Source organism: Procambarus clarkii, chromosome 7 (assembly GCF_040958095.1).
Source record: "Procambarus clarkii isolate CNS0578487 chromosome 7, FALCON_Pclarkii_2.0, whole genome shotgun sequence".
In the NCBI taxonomy this organism is placed as follows: Eukaryota; Metazoa; Arthropoda; class Malacostraca; order Decapoda; family Cambaridae; genus Procambarus; species Procambarus clarkii.
This window is the reverse complement of record NC_091156.1, coordinates 3,914,677-3,933,758: the sequence shown is the minus strand read 5'-3', so window position 1 is coordinate 3,933,758 and position 19,082 is coordinate 3,914,677.

Sequence of the window (19,082 nt, the reverse complement as noted above, 5' to 3'; positions counted from 1 at the left end):
CCCAGGGAAGCATCCTCCCGAGGTCAGTCCAGAATCATCTTGCAGAGTTAATTGAAATATTTCCTGTCTAGGCCTTAGTCAGCATGTTTCAAGTGGACGATATTAATCTCGATTGTCATGTCAAATAAACTTAATGGAAAGTCTTGAGTGTTTTTTTTTCACAAACCCATGGGAAGCTTCCTTGGAAAGTCAGCCCAAGTGGCTGGCCTCGGATTTTCTTGTAGAGTCCATGAAGTGCTGATTAGGTGGTTAGGTGTGCAAACATTTGAATTGAAAATTCCTGGGCTGGCCGAATCAGATGGGAATAAGACCACACCACATATTCTCACAAGATTTTCAGCAACCCTTTCCTGATGCGGGGTTTGGCATGGGCGTGATATATATTTATATATATATATACATATATATAAATATATATAAATATATATATATATGTATATATATATATATATATATATATATATATATATATATATATATATATACATATATATATATGTATATATATACATATATATAAATATATATAAATATATTATAAATATATATATATATATATATATATATATATATATATATATATATATATATATATATATATATATATATATATGTATATATACATCCTCATGGGCTTTTTTACGTTACCAGTGAGCAAATATCATGGAATTAAAAAAAGGCAACTTTTTTTTACACATAAGAACGAGAACGATTTGCATATCCGGCACATTCAATTTTCTTTTCATATTCGTGTTAGTTTGAGCTGGTCTCGGAGGCTCCTGCAACTGTTAGGTTAAACAGATAGCGATAAAACTACTGGGGAATAAGCAATGAGATGCATATATCTTATCTCCTCTCTCTTTGTCGTCCTCCACCTCCTCCTCCTCCTCCACCTCCTCTTCTTACATCCTTCCATCAATTCCCCGGTTCTTCACCTTTCTTGCACTTTCCCCATTTTCTATGTTCTCGTCTGAATCCCTCCTACGTTTTCTTCTCATTGTCTTCTCGTTCTGTTTTGTTTTAGTTCCAACACAGCTCATCTCATTACGTGTGTATCAGTTTTGCTTATCATATCCTCCTCCCCTCTCACTCGTCTACTTTATTCTCTTCTTTCACCTTTCACTTTGCATGTCACTGTTCCAGCTTTATCCATCAGATAATCTTTCTTTGGGAGAGAGGGAATTGGATAGGAGGGTAACGGGGGGAACGATGAGAAGGAGATGGAAGAGGAGGAGGAAAAAGGTGACAAGGAGTAGGAGGAGGTGAAATTGGAGGATAAGGAGCTGGAGGGGCCGGAGAAAGAGGGAATGGAGAACTAGGGAATAAAAGAAGGTAATAAGATAAATATTTTTTTAACAATTGACCTGCTTACCGCAAAAAAAGCTCAGCGACCTGTTACCCACACTGACCGGTCCTTAACCAGATGCCTGTAATAAGTGGCTCAATGATATGATACCCGCTCTGGTCAGTCCTTGACCTCATACCCGCCATAAGTGGCCCAATGACCTGATACCCCACACAGCCGCTTCTCTCTCTCTCTCTCTCTCTCTCTCTCTCTCTCTCTCTCTCTCTCTCTCTCTCTCTCTCTCTCTCTCTCTCTCTCTCTCTCTCTCTCTCTCTTCCATTATTTATTTATTTCCTTTTCTCTTTATTTTGAGAGAGAGCGAGGGAGAGAGACAGAGAGAGACGCATTACTCGTGGGTGTAGCGGGGGACTTGATGCGTGTTGTATCGCTTACCTGAGCGTCGTTATGTGGGAGATAATGCTGCTCCGTCAACTGGGGGTATACACGCTCGCTTGTGACGTTGGGGGGAAACCAGTGGGAGAGTGGAAGGCTGATGATGGAACGTGTCACATGTATAGATGTTGATTTTCTTTTTTTATATGCTTAGTAAAATATGCTGGCTGGGGGAATAGGTTTTTTATATTTAGCCCTGCTTTTCCACCTTCAGTTAATAAGTGTACAGGTTTTTAATCCCATTCAGACCTGTAATATGTATATATATATATATATATATATATATATATATATATATATATATATATATATATATATATATATATATATATATATATATATATATATATATATATATATATATTACACCCTCTTTTGGTATGTCTTTCTTTCTCCCACTTCTTCTAACTAATCTTTCTCTGTGTCTCTCTAACTTCGCTTCTTTCTTCAGCCCTGGGAGCATCGTGTTTACCGCGTCCAAGCTCCAAGCATAGGATAAAACGCTTCTCCATATATCAAGGCACGGACCCAAGAGCACTCAGACCTCTCTCGCAATTAACTTGTAAATCCTTCTTGCTGAACCCTACGACAGCTATTCTACCATATGCACAAGGCAATTCCATGACTGTTTATTAGTTATAAACCCATCCTCGCATTATCTGTCATACTTCGGTAATGTTTTCCCATGAGAAAGGGGTAGGGAGAGGAAAGGGAAGGGGAGGTGGGAGGATATTGGAATATACAAGCCGGAGGAGGAGGAAGGGCTTTTCTGTTCTGAAGGAGCTTGTAGGGGAGATTGAGGCAATATTATATCATAGGAAACCCTTCTGAGGGGGGTCATCAGCATGTAGCACTATCTTGGGCCTAGCCTGTTCTATATTTCACCAGCTCCGCTTATAAGACGAGCGCATCAGCTTGGTCTTGGGGGTGGAAGGGAGACGGAGGCAGTTGGGTAGAGGAGGGAGGATAATCATACATTACGTGATTCCAGTAATACCATTGTATATAGGGAGATTTCCATAGTTTCTGGAAGGCTTATGTAAGGCGCGCGCACTGGCCCACTCTCCTCTCCGGGAAAGGATTAGGCGCTACAATGGCTTTGCAAGATATCGGAAATTGCTGATTCCTTAAAATACGCGCCGGTTGCAGTGGAAGAAGGAAGTGGGAAATAGGAGGAGAGGAAAGGAGAGTAGAAGATAGTAGGTGGGTGAAAAGCCAGGGGAAGAAGAGACGGGCAAGGCAAGAAAATGTTCTGCAGTGGTGAGAATTTCAAACGGACAAAAGGGCTGGGAACTTAATTGACGTGGATACGATGAACTGTTTATCGTTGATTATTTGGCCGTCTCTTGACTATGCTCTTTCGGAAGTAGAAAATTTTGTCGCAGATTTCCTAACTGATTCCAAAGGAGGCTAAGGCGGCTGCCATTTTGTCGTACTGAGCATGAAGTGGATTTTTGACAAGATTTATTTATCTTATTCTGCTTATGTCTATGTTCTCGTTCATACTGTCAGTTCCTTTTTTTATGCTTTTTGGCTTCTATGTGTGTGTGTGTGTGTGTGTGAGAGAGTGTATGTGTGTGTGTGCGTGTGCGTGCGTGCGTGCGTGCGTGCGTGTGTTTGTATGTGTGTGTTTATCAACCATCACTTTTCCGTGTATCAATCATCACTTTCCATCATCACCTTTCTACCTAACTACCACACCTCATCACCCTCTTCACTCCCCACAAGCTATGCCATTACTAATCTCTTCACTCCTCTATCACCACTCCACGCTCTCCTCCATCACCTCCTCAACTCACTAATCTCCTCAATCACTCAACTCCTCTCCCATCATCCTCTTCCATCATTCATCTCTATCTTCCTCCTCCACTATTGCTTCCATCACCTTCCTTCAATCCCTTCCATCACTCCACTTCTTCTCCACCTTCACCTTATTCAACCCCTCTTCCACACCCCACCACCCCTCTACTACGGTGCCCCTCCAACTTTTTCTTACCCCCTCCTGAAACTCAGCTGATCGGCAGAGGTTGTACCCTTATTGGTTTAATCAGCAGGGAAGGTGAAGTCCTGGAAGAGGACCCAGGGCCGCAGTTAGCCAGCGAGAGCACAGAAGAAAGCGTGTGTAATTTTGTGAGAGGTGCCATCAGTGGCCCTACTCACCTGGGGCTTTGATGGTGCCAACGTCAGGCGATACATTAGACCAGATTAAGAAAACGGAAGGAGGTGGAGTGCTAGACTGACGGTCTCCTTCAAAGAATCTCGTATTTCTCTTTGCTTTGCTTTGGAAGCCGTGTAGGAGAAATTAACAAGAAGAAGCTCTTAACCTGTATGACCATATAGCATTTTGAAGGCATATCGGCACATTGATCTTGGATTCGAGGAAGAACGATGTTCAACCACCTGGTCTTCGCGCATCGAATACCGAACCTGGAATATCCGAATCCGTATTTGGAGTGACTGTCTTTGGTTTCTATTGATTGTGGACGGTAAATTTTACTGGCATTGTTACATATTTAGCTTCGTTAAATGTTGAACCTTACAGAAGGAAAATAGTGTCACGTTGACTTTTACGAACACTTACCTGTTTCGTTTTTTGTTTTTTTAAGTAATTTTTTCATTGAGCCCAAATTAAGCGTTATCTTTTTTATCTATTCCGACTTTGTTAAACGTTAACATTAAAACAGATAAGAAAGTGCCAAGATAAGATATCTTTAACATATTCTCAGTTTTCTAAGAGATTAAGCAAAAGAAGCAAAGAAATTAATTGGATATGTGATATAGTTAAATGCTCTGCATGAGTGATATCCAGCGGGAGTTTCCTGAACACTTTGACATTGTTTGCAAGTTAATTTCTTGAGAAGCACCATACTTGTTTAATGTTAACATAAACAAAGTCAAGGCTGGGCGAATTGAGGAGGGATGAAAGAAAGAATACGTGTGATGGATGCACGCGAGGCTTTGTACCCCCTCACGAGGTGCCTGGCAATGCCCAGGTTGATATGGTAGAAACAAAAAGTTTGCCTATTCCCTACGGTGTTTTCCTAACGAAGTTGTGCTCCTTCCGAAGACCGTCACCCAAAAAACGCCATTTCGTCGTTTTAAAAATATTCGCCATTTAAAAGATATTTGTTCTAATATATAAGTTAATATTGTTATATATTAACGTTCAAAATATGGCGTAAAATAGTGATAGGTTGGGATAGGTTAGGTGTTTAGGCTATGTTGGCGATTATTTGTATTTGAAATATAAATATTGGTTGAAGCCTTTACAATGTTGCGGTTCGAACATAATTCGTCAGCAAAGCACCGTTCGAGAAATGTTCGAAAGTCATCAGTCGTCTCTAAATTGTTTTTCAATTATAATCAGTTGGTTTGGCTGCTGGATTAGTGAGCATTTGGCCTTTATTGATGAGGACGGGCAATATATTATTGCGTTAGCAACTGAGTCGAGGACTCGAAGCCGTTACCCTCGGATCTCATTCTAGATATTGAGATTCTTTCTAAGGTGCTGAGCTCCAAATGGGATGAAATAGAAAAAAGAACAGGGAATTGACTGTAAATGAAAGGGTGACCCATTTCCGCGCAGTGTTCTCAAATTTCAGAGGACGCATCTTGCCTAAATGGGAACCAGCACGGTAAGAAATACACCTATGTTTACAAATATAGTTTTTAAGGTTTCATTATGTATTTCACACATATCGAACATTAGAGTTCAGACATTTTAAAAGATAGACAACACCAGATCCGAGGTAATTTGGAAATGGACCTCAACGTTTTAAATAGTTGTCATTAGTGTAGTTGTTGGTAAAAACGAACTGAAAACTAATTAGTGGATTAAGTATGCTTAAGAATTTGTCGAATGTTTGATAGGTATCGTTTCACCAATTATGTTTTTTATAATATGATTGAAATTACAAAGAGGGATATATATATATATATATATATATATATATATATATATATATATATATATATATATATATATATATATATATATATATATATATATATATATATACAGAAATATAACCTAGATAATATTTAATAATGACTACAAAAACTTTCATAATTTTAAATGAATAAAAAAAATACCCAAGCCATAAAGCTGACAACCTCACAGTAATTAGGCAGTTTGAGGCCCTGGGATGCCAGTGGACAAAAGCTGCCTCTCGTATTAATAGCCTCTAATGACACGCTTCCTCGCTACCTGTTAATAAGCACTTCAGGCTGTGTGGCGATGGATTGGGCAGCTCATTGTGTCCTGGAACCTAATTGTTGCCACATCTGGAACTTTTTAAGTGGCCCTCTTTTAAATATTAGCTCGCAGGGGTATTAATTATGCCTCTTTTTTTCCTGGTGGTTGTCGGTGGGTTCTTAGATGGGGTAGTGGTGGATGGGTGATGAGGATAGGGGTGGGAGTGTGCGTGAATGGACGGTTAAGTATTTTAGTGTATGACTGAATGCGTGGGTGGGTGGGTAAGTAGACTTGTGAAATACTGTCAGAGTCGTTTGGTCAGTGACTTAAGCTGAAGAGTTTGTGCTGCACCACAAGATGATGCTTCCACATGCATGTGACGGTAGTTCCAGTTTAAGATAGTTCCTAGCTGCAACAATTGAGACCAAACAGTTCTTGCTGTTATTTGTGTGTGTGTGTGTGTGTGTGTGTGTGTGTGTGTGTGTGTGTGTGTGTGTGTGTGTGTGTGTGTGTGTGTGTGTGTGTGTGTGTGTGTATGTGTGTGTGTGCGTGTGTGTGTGTGCGTGCGTGTGTGCAAGATTTATGCACGACCGGATGCTTGCATATTTTCAGATTTACATGTAAACTGTTCGCCAACAATTCAATGACCTTTCCATGATGGAATTATCTTAGCCTTATACTGCTCCGCCCTGTTCGAGAGCCTGAAAAGAATATTTGAAATTCATTGAACATTAAACATTCACATTTTCATATTTAGCAGCAATATTTTACTCATCCAATATACCGTGTTTCCCAGGTCGTCAAACTTATCTTAATTACTTACTAAAGAGGGAGGTAAGCCGGCTATTATGTATTCTTGGGGTAAAATGTTTCAATAAGCGACCAGGTAAAAAACGACGTTTTATGTTAATTTCTTGGCCATTTGTGCTAGGGAAGGTTCCTGTTAAAGAGCATAAATATCGTTACTTACAAGTGGAGGACAGAGGCACGCCGGAGCTCCGTGGCCAAGGCAATCTATAGGACGTATTTTACTGCTTTAACCTATTTATTTATTTATTTGTTTATATTTATAGAGTTTGTGTACGTGTATACGTACTGCTCTAGAGGGGATAGTGCGCGCGCGCGCGCGTGTGTGTGTGTGTGTGTGTGTGTGTATACTCACCTAGTTGTGCTTGCGGGGGTTGTGCTCTGGCTCTTTGGTTCCGCCTCTCAACTGTCAATCAACTGATGTACAGGTTCCTGAATCTATTGAGCGCTATCATATCTAAACATGAAACTGTGCATGGAGTCTGTCTCCACCACATCACTTCCTAATACATTCCATTTGTCAACTACACTGACACAATTTTCTTTAGTCATCCTTTCACTTGTCAGTGGCGTTCGGTAGTGTAGTCTTAACTCTTGTTTTTCTTTAACAATACTTTGCGTGAGAGTATAGGCTTCTGAGTCTTGCCTTTTCTATGGTAGGCTCTAATGCAATTACTTTTGACCCTTCCTGTGATTCATCTGTATTGATATGTCTGATGATGTTCAATTTAAGCATTGTCTCTCTTTACAATATCAACTTTCTTAATTATGTACATCATGTCGACCGGCCGTCGAGCCGGTCGGCCTAGCGGACAGCACGCTGGACTTGTGATCCTGTGGTCCTGGGTTCGATCCCAGGCGCCGGCGAGAAACAATGGGCAGAGTTTCTTTCACCCTATGCCCCTGTTACCTAGCAGTAAAATAGGTACCTGGGTGTTAGTCAGCTGTCACGGGCTGTTTCCTGGGGGTGGAGGCCTGGTCGAGGACCGGGCCCTGGGGACACTAAAAAAAAGCCCCGAAATCATCTCAAGATAAGATATCAAGATATGTCTCCTTCCAGTGAATTGGGCTCAGGTTTATCATTCTGTCTTCGAAGCATAGCTCTCTCAGTTTAGGGAACTGTGTCGGCATTTCTTCCTTCCGTGTGCAATTTTCCCCTTCGGTATTCCTCATTCCTTCATCCACGTCCTTCTCCTTCTCCTCCACCCTCCGTTCCTTCTCTACATTTATCTAGGCGTTTGGCAGACTAATGGAGGAGGAAAGAGCCAAGCATTGTGATGAAAAAATTAGCATTCTGTAAAGTTCCTTTACGGGAAGAACAGATAAGAGAACGATGTATTCTTGTTCCCAAATATTTATCTTAAGGAAAGGTTACACAAAGTAGCGACGTTCCATATTAATTCGATGGTCAGTATATTTTCGACGTCCCGTATTCATTCGATGTCCCATATCTATTCAAAGTTTAATATTGATTTTACGACCCATGTTTATTTAACGCCCCATATTCATTCGACATTCCTTATTCATTCTACGTCCAATCCATACGCATTATTTTTTAAGTTATCATCTTATTTTGTATATAAAGCCTTTCTCGTTTGGTAAACGTTATAAGGGCTGGGATACATGGGCAATATGTGATGAGATATTGAGAGATACATGGGTAAAACGTTGTGAGATATCGAGAGAAACATGGGTAATAAGTGCTGAGATATCGAGATCACAGGTTATACGAGATGAGATATCGAGATACATTGGTAATACGTGGTGAGATAGGAAGTGACAAGGGTATTGCGTGTTGAAATATAGAGAGATACATGTGTAATACGTGTTCAGATATCGTGAGATACACGGTAATGTGTGGTGAGATATCGAAAGACAGATGGGTAATGCGCATTAAAAAATAGAGAGATACCTGGATAATACGTGGAGAGTTAGAGTACAGTCCAGATATAACTTAACTGAAAAGTCAAGTGCATGTAAGAAATGTTTTGGCAAACACCAGAGTGACTGTCTCTGAGCCTCTGATCCGTTTCTGTCACACACTCCCCTCTCTTCTCCCCTCGCCCCCCCTTATCTTCATTCCTCTAGTTCCCCCTTCTCTCTCATTCTCCCCCACCCCCACCCTGTATGGTGGTGGTAAGGGATTTGGTTGCCTAATTTCCCTCCTCCATTAGTCGAGAAAAGAAGACATCTCCGTCGGGCTTGTTATTCATGTTTTTTGATCCTACGGTACATGTACGTCCCTCCCGTCTTCTGTTCCTCCTACCTGTCCCCCTAGTCTGCCCTCCGGTTCACCTCCCGTCCCCTGTCCTCCCATCAACGCCGACAACCATCCCCTTCTTCTCGTGTACTCCGTTGTCGACCTCATTGACAGTCTTCTCAGCCTGCCTCTACGTTGATAATGTGGTTTCTTCTCTCTCTCGACTCTTCAGGCGGTGTTTATGTCGTGATTGTCTTTTGTTTTTCGTTCGTATGGGTGTGATTGTCTTTTATCTCTCTCTCTCTCTCTCTCTCTCTCTCTCTCTCTCTCTCTCTCTCTCTCTCTCTCTCTCTCTCTCTCTCTCTCTCTCTCTCTCTCTCTCTCTCTCTCTCTCTCTCTCTCTCTCTCTCTCTCTCTCTCTCTCTCTCTCTCTCTCTCTCTCCATCTAATCTTGTACTTCTCGTATGCCACTTCCAGTGTTCCTTTTGCAAGATGACCGTCACTGGTAGTGATGGTGTCGTGGTGCTTTCTGTTCAGCATCTATGGGGGTGTGGGGGTTTACCTCAATATTATGCTAGTGATGTTGGTTAAGGGTAGGTGCCAATAGTGGTGTTCATGGTGTTAGTATTATTAATGGTGATAATGTTGTTGTGGTGGTGGTGGTGGTGGTGGTGGCAATGATGGTAAGGGTGAGAGGAGGTTGTCGTGGATGTCAGTGACTGTGGCATTGTTAGTAGTAACGTGGTAGTGGTGGGTAGAGTGGATGTGCAGAACTTGGCAGTAGCGGGGAGTGTAAAAGAGGAGAGTTCTGCCATGTTCCGCACGCCCTCTTAGGAAAGACGCACCAGCAAGGCACTAATCTAATTCTAACTCTCCCTCTTTTCTGACTTAGGCTATCCTTTACTCTAGCGTTTGCTTTCCTACGCTCTACCTCTAGTGCATCTCTTTCAGAAATGTTGAATTGTTTAATTTATTCTTTTGTGTTCACTTACAGCTGATTTCTCTCGGCCCTCCGGAGTGAGGTCTCTAACTCCCTCTTTTCCTTATCTCTTTGGATTTTTGTCGTATTTATTTTGACTATTGTGAATTTGCTACATGTCAACCCGATAGAATTTTCACCTGTCTTGCACTCGTTAATGTTGTCACGTTGTGATACTTAATCTTGCGTTTCTTTTTCCCACATAATTCTGTTTTATAAATTTGCTACGTTCTTTCGTTATCTCTTTTACCTCCTCTATTACTTTTGCCAACCTGCCTTTACAGCTCTTTCATATCAGACTCGCGGTTGGTATTAATAACTCTTTAAACTTTTCCACAGTTAGCTAGGGCAACCGTCTGTGTCGAGTCTGTGTGCTACAATACTACATCTTGCGTTTATGGACAACACTGACATGTAGTATGTCCTTGAGGTCAATTTGGCTCCAATATTGCCTCTTGGTTTGTACATGATCATGTGTGGAGAATATGGAAATGTATTTATGAGTGTGTGTGCATATAAATTCATACTGTGATTATGTGCCCATGATTATGCGTGTTTCGCTCCCATAAATATTTATCTAAGTGAAAATAAAACAGATTTCATGTCTTCAAGTATTTGTAAGAGAGGTAGGATTTTTATCAAACATTAGTCACAGTATTCATTTGGCTGGGTTAAAGAAACGTATTAATATCGATACCATGTCATCATTATCACGTTGTGAGATGCCAACATACAACGATATTCATATAAATTTAATTTTAAATTCATGTTACTTGGCCGATAGAGAAATTCCTTTAAATATCAATGATCCTTTACTTGATAATACTGCGTCCATTGTATACTCTGACTCGCACTGAACAGTAAATTATCTTCCAATAAATGATTTTGTTGCGAGATTATTAATATAGATTTGAATTAATATTTCTCAGGATACTGCTTGTAGCATACAAGAAATTGATTAAAAATTGGTTAATACCAACCATAACAAACTTGATTATCTGTCTGCTCTAGAAACTATAGCACACACACACACACACACACACACACACACACACACACACCTGTATATGTAAATACACACATGCACATAGACACATACATATGCACATACACCACACATAGACACATACATACGTACATACACTACACATACACACACACACACACACACACACTTGTAATGCTTGACAACGGCGTCTTGTGTACCAGCTGGCAATCGTTAAAGATGTTCTCCACCTGGAGAGTTTCAAAGTCCTTGCACCTCTCAGGCAGCTGGAACGACCAGCATGGTGCACCAGCTGCTGGGACTGGATGGAAATGGAGCGTGTTGGATGGAGGTGAGGGAGCAGCGGCTAAGGACGAGGTCTGTACTACGTCTTACACTAGAGATCACACGAAGAGCAAATTAAGATAGGGAGATGAGAAACGTACATATATGTATAAAATTCCATTAGGATCGACTGTGAGTTATTTGAACTGTTCTGAGTTTAGTGTTTACTACCAGGAACCGGCTGAAGATTGGCTTCTTGCTCACTAATGAAGCTCTGTAATGAATCTAAATGTACAGAATTTGGATTTGTGGGGGCGTATTCCTTTTGTGTTGGTATATATAGCCAACTATTAATATCCGCTTTGCTATACACCTTTTATCCATTTTCATGTTCTGTCTTATTTTCTTCATCTTTCTAGGGAATATCATAATAGATAGTTTAATTTATTTTAACATGAGGAGGTCTGTAAGTCTTGGTATTATCTTTGTGATCCTTCTCTGTACTAGTTCGATTGAAATTAACAATTCAAAACTAAATTGCATGATTTGAACTGGCCCTACCAGGCTAAGATAACGATGAATAATTAAATTCAATGACATTACTAAAGCTACTATATACGCATTCTAGAGTACTGTTTGTTTATCCATCATTTTTATATATATAATTTTGGCTTTATTATCCTCTTTAATTCAGAGGAGGGATCTAACAAGTTCGGGGGAGAGTATTTGCTTTGGATTGCCGTGAGAAAGAATTAATGATCGTTAATCAATGCATATTTTAGGGTCAGAGGTCATCTGGATGAATCTCGTTCCTCAGGTCAAAAGTCAAATAGAATTTATATACGAGTTTCATGAACAAATTCAGGGGTCATAAACACGATCGTGGCCAAGGGAAAAGAACGATCGTGGATAAGGGAAACAAATGATCGTGGTCAAGAATAAGGAACGTTCCATATAAATCCCACTGAATTAACAAATTACCCAAAATTCTGAAAGCTATAGTGTTAAACACTGCAATGACTTCCGTGAGGAAAAGCTTATATGTGAGTCACATGAAGCAAAAACGTGACAATGTTTTGTTTCATTAGCCAGGATATGCCTAGATTAAATTAGGTTAAGTTTGATGAGGCAGAGATGCAGACGTACCTGACAACTCCCTCAAACTAGAGTACCGAATATGTAATCTTTCTGAAGTAAAAATGTTTCCTGAACAACATGCTGTTGAATGTCACATATTAAAATATATATATAACTTATTTGTATTTTTCTATTGCAATTAAATACGTGCTGTGTTTGAGTATTCAATAACATATTTGACTGTTTATAGTGTAAGAAATCTCTAATCTGGTTCATGGAAGACGGAGGAAAATCAAAACTGTTGAGAACTTCCAGTCAAGAGGACCGTAACAGCCAGACATCAAGAGAACTCATGATTAACTCCTGCACTCATCATTATCATTATCATCATAACCTACATGCATCATAAACCTGCCCACATCATCATCCTTACCTCTGATCTACACATGTAATCATCACTTGCCTATTTCATCATCATCTACGCACTTCATCATCACCTTAAACTTGCATACCATGCAACTTCAAAGGACATAATCGTCTTGCACCTGCACACAACATCATTACCTGCGCACATCATCACCATCATCACCTGGGCACCTCATCACCTGCATACATCATCACCATCATCACCTACCACCATCATCACCAGAGAATTTGAACTTTTATATATCTTATATACCAAATAGGAGCCACACAAGACATAAGTTCCCAAACAGCTACCGGCAACACAATAAAATCACCTAACACGGACCAGAAAACATCAGGTTATTACATACGTATAAAATGAAGAATTTAACTTTACCTTTCCATATGTGTTATGAGCAACTCCGGTCCTTTCGCCTGGCTATCATCTCACTCCTAAAAGATAAAACAATAAATATATAACTTTATGTATATACATAACTATAATAATACTCATATAAATAAATAAGATTATACAATAAAAATATCTAAATAATAGATAGTTATAAATAAGTAATAATTATATGTATTAAATAATTATAAATTAGTAATAATTATAAGTATTAAATAATTATAAATAAGTAATAATTATAAGTATTAAATTATTATAAATAATAGATGATTAAAAATAATAAATAATTATAAATAATAAATAATTAAAAATAGTAAATAATTATGAATAATAAATAATTAACAAAAAAATTATCATACAAACTTGAAGATGATAATAATAATGAAAATAAAACTAATACTAATGATAAAATATGATAATATTAATAATAACACGATCTGGGGGCAAACAGTGGACAACTAAAGCACTCTGAGAGAGAGAAGGGTATATTGTATAATGTTTACTCCAAAGTGCCTTCAAAAGTAACACATAAACAAATTCTTTGAAGCCACTTGATTATCAAATTCATTAGTTGTCATTGGGTCGTATCAAAGCCTCTAAGTAAGGTTGAAGTTGTAGAGATTTTGACGGACAGAATGATATTAGAGGAGAAATGTAAAAGACTGATGAGAAACCGAGTGGGACTCCTCCCATAGTGTGATCCAGCTGGTTATATGAGCTCCGGCGACAACGTTTTGGGAAGAGTATCTGCACTGATAAGTGTACTCAACTTCTGGGTTCACACACACGCGCGCGGGCACACACACACACACACATACACACACACACACACACACACACACACACACACACACACACACACACACACACACACACACACACACACACACACACACACACACACACACACACACACACACACACACAAACACACACACACACACACACACACACACACACACACACACACACACACACCCACACCCACCAGCCACCTCTCGTCAATCAGTCCAACCCTCTGCCCCCACCCACCACACACACCAGCAAAACTCACCATTATACAACCTACGATTCTCCACAAATAAAGTCCGGTTGAAGTTGGACAGCATAACTAGACGAGGGACCCGATAAGCCAGCGACAGCTAATTTCCAAGCCCTGAAGGCCCGCGTCAGGTTCAAGTACTTTCTCCTGTAATTATTAGCGTTTACCAGAGGCATTCTCAGATAACACTTAAGATGTGACAAGCACTCAAGGGGTGACATATACCGGTAGTTGGCTAAGAGGTGAGGGTGAAGGATGCATAAACATACAAGCTCTTCACGGAGGGAAGGGGATGCGAGTTGGGGGGGGGGGAGAAAAGGGTAAAACACCCTTTCAAACCAGCATTAGATTAAAACTAAGATAGAAAAGGCGGAAGCAAGATAAATGGAGTAGGAAATAAAGATTGACTACTAGGAAAAACGAAGAAACATAAACGATGTGGAAAGGAATGTATAAATCTGAAATTAGGGAAGTGAAATAAATTCAGTAAAATAAAAGGAGGTGGATGAGACACAAAGTGAAATTTTTTATCCCAGATACACAAGGAAGCTATACAGAAAAGACGACTCAAAATGTAAAAAAGACAAGCATGAATGACAGGGAGGAAAACAGGAAGATAGATGAGAAAAGTAGGAGATAATAGAAGAAAAGGTAAGAATTGTAGAAGAAACAGGAGGACAAATAGGTATTTTTTCTTCTATATTGGTAATTATTGATATACAATACTATCCAGCACAAATACATTTTACACACAAAAATCACAATATCGTGAAATAAAAAATTAACAAATCCACAAGGGCCGTGATGAGGGTTCGAACCTACGCTCGGTATGGTCCCAGACGTGCCTTAGTCAACTGTGCTACGACATGGTTAAAATAATTGCAACATGGAGTGCTCCTGCTCTCCAGATTCTTGCTATTGTGTGCTATCGTGATTTCTGTGTGTATTGAAGTAAGGGCGTCGAGGTAGAACATCTGATTGACAGTGCCAGGGTGCATAGGGGGGAGTTGTGTGAAACCCCTGTTTGTGCTTCAGAGGGAGGGAAATATCAGGGGAAATCCCCAAGCCATTCCGACTATATAGCACTTGGAAGGGATCAGGATAGGACATGGGGAAGGGGTGAGGTACCCAACCATATGGACGGTCGGGGATTGGAGCCTACCTGCAAGAAACGTCACCCTCGTGAAGGCAGTAGCACTCCAGGTTGCAATTCTTGTAACCATGTCTTGGCACAGTTGACTAAGGCGCTTCTGGGATCACGCCGGCCGTAGGTTCGGACATTCATCACTGGTCTTGTAGATTTGTTCATTTAAATACATTTTCTTCTGTCCTCAATTGACAGGGGTTAGAGATCTGTTAAACATCATAATAGTCATGCAAACATCATATAAACATCATGCAAACAGACAGACACAGAAACATACAGAACGACAACAGAGATACTAAAATGTGTTAAACGTCCACTCACTAACCACACAAAAATTATCTGTGTCAATCCATATAACGTAAATCGTCTAAAAATACATACATATATGAAAACATACATTGAAAACGAGCACAAATACCACACACACACATATACAGAACCATGTACTCACCCTCTCCCTAAAGCAAACACACAAACGTACTGGCTCAAACACACATGTAAACAGTCAAATAAACACAAATAATATAAAACATTCACTAGCGGTCTCTGTTCAAAGAACAAAGCACACATGTAAAACCAAAGTCATTGATGCATACACACTCATTCGCTGCTTTGTACACTTGAAACATAAATAGTGAACAAGGAAGCAAAATTACGAATATAAGTGAACATTATTCTCGTTATGTTCACAGAATGAACATTTTATGTGGTTTACATGCGGCATATTCAAAAGTTAAAATCAGTAATGTTATTTTAGGTTTATGCAATACTAGCAAAGGTTTAATTAGGTATTTTGAACACGTTGATTTAGGAAATCCTTGCAATACAAGCTGGAAATAGTAAAGCAAGTCTCGAGTCATAACCTCGATCGTTGTAAAGTTGTCTTAAGTATGACATCAACTTATAATCTGTGCTAGTTAATATTATATGCACACGTTGTGAACCGAAACACAGAGAAATTCATCAAACACCGGAAAGACTAAATATTATCGCAGGGGTCACGCTTTGGCAGCGGCCTCTCCTGAACTAACCAGTTTGGCAAGTGTCTAATATAAGCGGTGGTGGGCTGTTTAGTGGTGAGGTGGGTGGGTGACGGATGGTTGGTGGTGGTGGGGGATGGGTGGCAAGGTAGTTGATAATGTGGATGGTGGTAACGATAGGTGGGTTGTACAGGAGGTAAGGCGGTGGTGGTGAGCAGTGCAGGTGGGTAGTAAGAGAAAGATGATAGAGTATAAGGTAGGTAGATGGTGGTAGATGCAGTAGACGCGTTGTATAAATAGCAGGAACAGTTTAGAATATTCTAAATCTAAAATTGGAGGAACATCTTAACAGGATAGCATCAGCGTCTACTAATTTCCTATTCACTCTTTCTATCACACTAAACCTACCTTCATCCCATATTCCATCCTTTTTCGTTAGTTCTCCTTCCTCTCTCCCATTCCACCTCCTTCTCTCCCATTTTCTGATCCGATTTTGCCTTATCCCTTCCTCTCTATTACTCAGTCTCCTTCTTACCTATTATCTTTACCTCTATTCTCCCTCTCTCTCTGAGAGAGGGAGAAGTTTCTTTCTTTCAACGTCTCTCTCTCTCTCTCTCTCTCTCTCTCTCTCTCTCTCTCTCTCTCTCTCTCTCTCTCTCTCTCTCTCTCTCTCTCTCTCTCTCTCTCTCTCTCTCTCTCTCTCTCGCTCTCTCTCTCTCTCTCTCTCTCTCTCTCTCTCTCTCTCTCTCTCTCTCTCTCTCTCTCTCTCTCTCTCTCTCTCTCTCTCTCTCTCTCTCTCTCTCTCTCTCTCTCTCTCTCTCTCTCTCTCTCTCTCTCTCTCTCTCTCTCTCTCTCTCTCTGTCTCTCTCTCTTATCGCCCCTCCCTTTACAGTATTCCCTCTCTACACTTCCTTTTTTGCCCCTTTTAATCTCTTTTCCAATTTCCAACTTCGTTCTAATCTCTTTCTAATACGAATCCTTCTTCTTCGTCTTCCTCCTCTACACAATCTTTTTCCTCATTTACCCATACATTTCCCTCCTCTCTTAACCCCTCCCTTCCTGCCACCAACTCCTTCGTCGTCTATATCATCCCTCCATCTCCCAACAAAGAAAGGAAAAGCATGTCATCCAAACAGCAAGCATGGAGAGAGAGGAATCTTGTTTTCTAATCAAAACACCTGAGGACGACCTGGGAGGGGGGGGGTGTAGTAGGAAGGTGGAGGGGAAAGGGGTGGGGGCCGTGAAGCCACGCCGCCATTTTTAAAGGTCGTCTGCCCATCCGAGACGTGTTGTGCGAGAGCCAGACGGCCCTAGAGCCACCTGGGTACTGTTGAGGAGCTAGGAAGAGAGGAGGTGTTGGGAGGGTAGGGGAGGAGGGATAACAAGTTGGGTAGGAGGCAAGGAAAGAGGGAGCAGGAAGGCTTTTATAAATAGGAGGAAGAGTGGGCATCAAGAGAGGAGGAGGATGATAGTGTGTGTGAACTTACCTCTTCTTACTTGCTATTCTGTCAAACGTTAAATACATTAACTCAAGACTCCTTTGTTCTCTGCTATATTTGCCTTGAAATCTGTAGAAAGATTTGGTTCCAACTACTTTTTATCGTAACTCACAATGTTATTTTTTAGGCTGGAGGGTGTGGTGGAGGAAAGGGAGGGGTAGCTGTGGACTAGATCTTCAGCATGGGCAACTTGCCCACTAACAGTGTTTGGATCGGACGTATTTACGAGACAACACATTCATGGATGTGGATTCACTGCTAGAGTCCGAGACAAAGAGGTGTATCTCCCTCGTTTTGCTAAGTAAACCAGTTGAATTTCTACGACAAGTCGGAAAGTATATGGTTACATACTAGAAACTACCTTAAGCATAATATGAAACAATATTGAAACCTTGGTTTGTAAGGCCAGTGCAAAAAATTACTCTACCAACCGTTTCCAGTATTCCTTACGCTAAAGATGTTTACTCTAACTCCTTTAGACTTCATCTGCATGTCTAAATCATATCCTCATGTTCTTCAGCTGCTCATCTTAGACATTCTGGTCCTGTCTACAGTATCGATACTTGTAAGCGTTCACTATGTTTGAATCATGTTCCCACTAAGCCACCTAAATTAAGCTTAGTTCTCTTAATCTGTCCTCGTAGCTCACAGCCCTCTGTTCCATGACTAGCCTAGGAACACACTGCTGTTAGGTTTCTTTGGAATTTAGACATATGCACGGTATTAAAGGTTAGTTTATTCAGCGCTAGGTTTATGTATATTTTGCGTGTGTGTGTGTGTGTGTGTGTGTGTGTGTGTGTGTGTGTGTGTGTGTGTGTGTGTGTGTGTGTGTGTGTGTGTGTGTGTGTTCGTTAAGAGGAAGCGTGTATGTGTGCGATGTTGTTCCGTTGATTGAGTAGTAATAAATTTGTTTATATTATGTTGTCAGCAGACAGCTAGCCAGTTTTGTCTTATTTTGCTTTTTTCTTCCATATATTTCTCTCAGTGTCTGTCTGTCTAGCAATGTTTGTCTAATTGTTTGTCTGTAATTCTCTCTCTCTCTCTCTCTCTCTCTCTCTCTCTCTCTCTCTCTCTCTCTCTCTCTCTCTCTCTCTCTCTCTCTCTCTCTCTCTCTCTCTCTCTCTCTCTCTCTCTCTCTCTCTCTCTCTTTCTCTCTTTCTCTCTCTCTCTCTCTCTCTCTCTCTCTCTCTCTCTCTCTCTCTCTCTCTCTCTCTCTCTCTCTCTCTCTCTCTCTCTCTCTCTCTCTCTCTCTCTCTCTCTCTCTCTCTCTCTCTTCATCTATCTATTTATCTAAAAAATTGCAAAATGACCAAATAGGAAAATAACTTTAACCT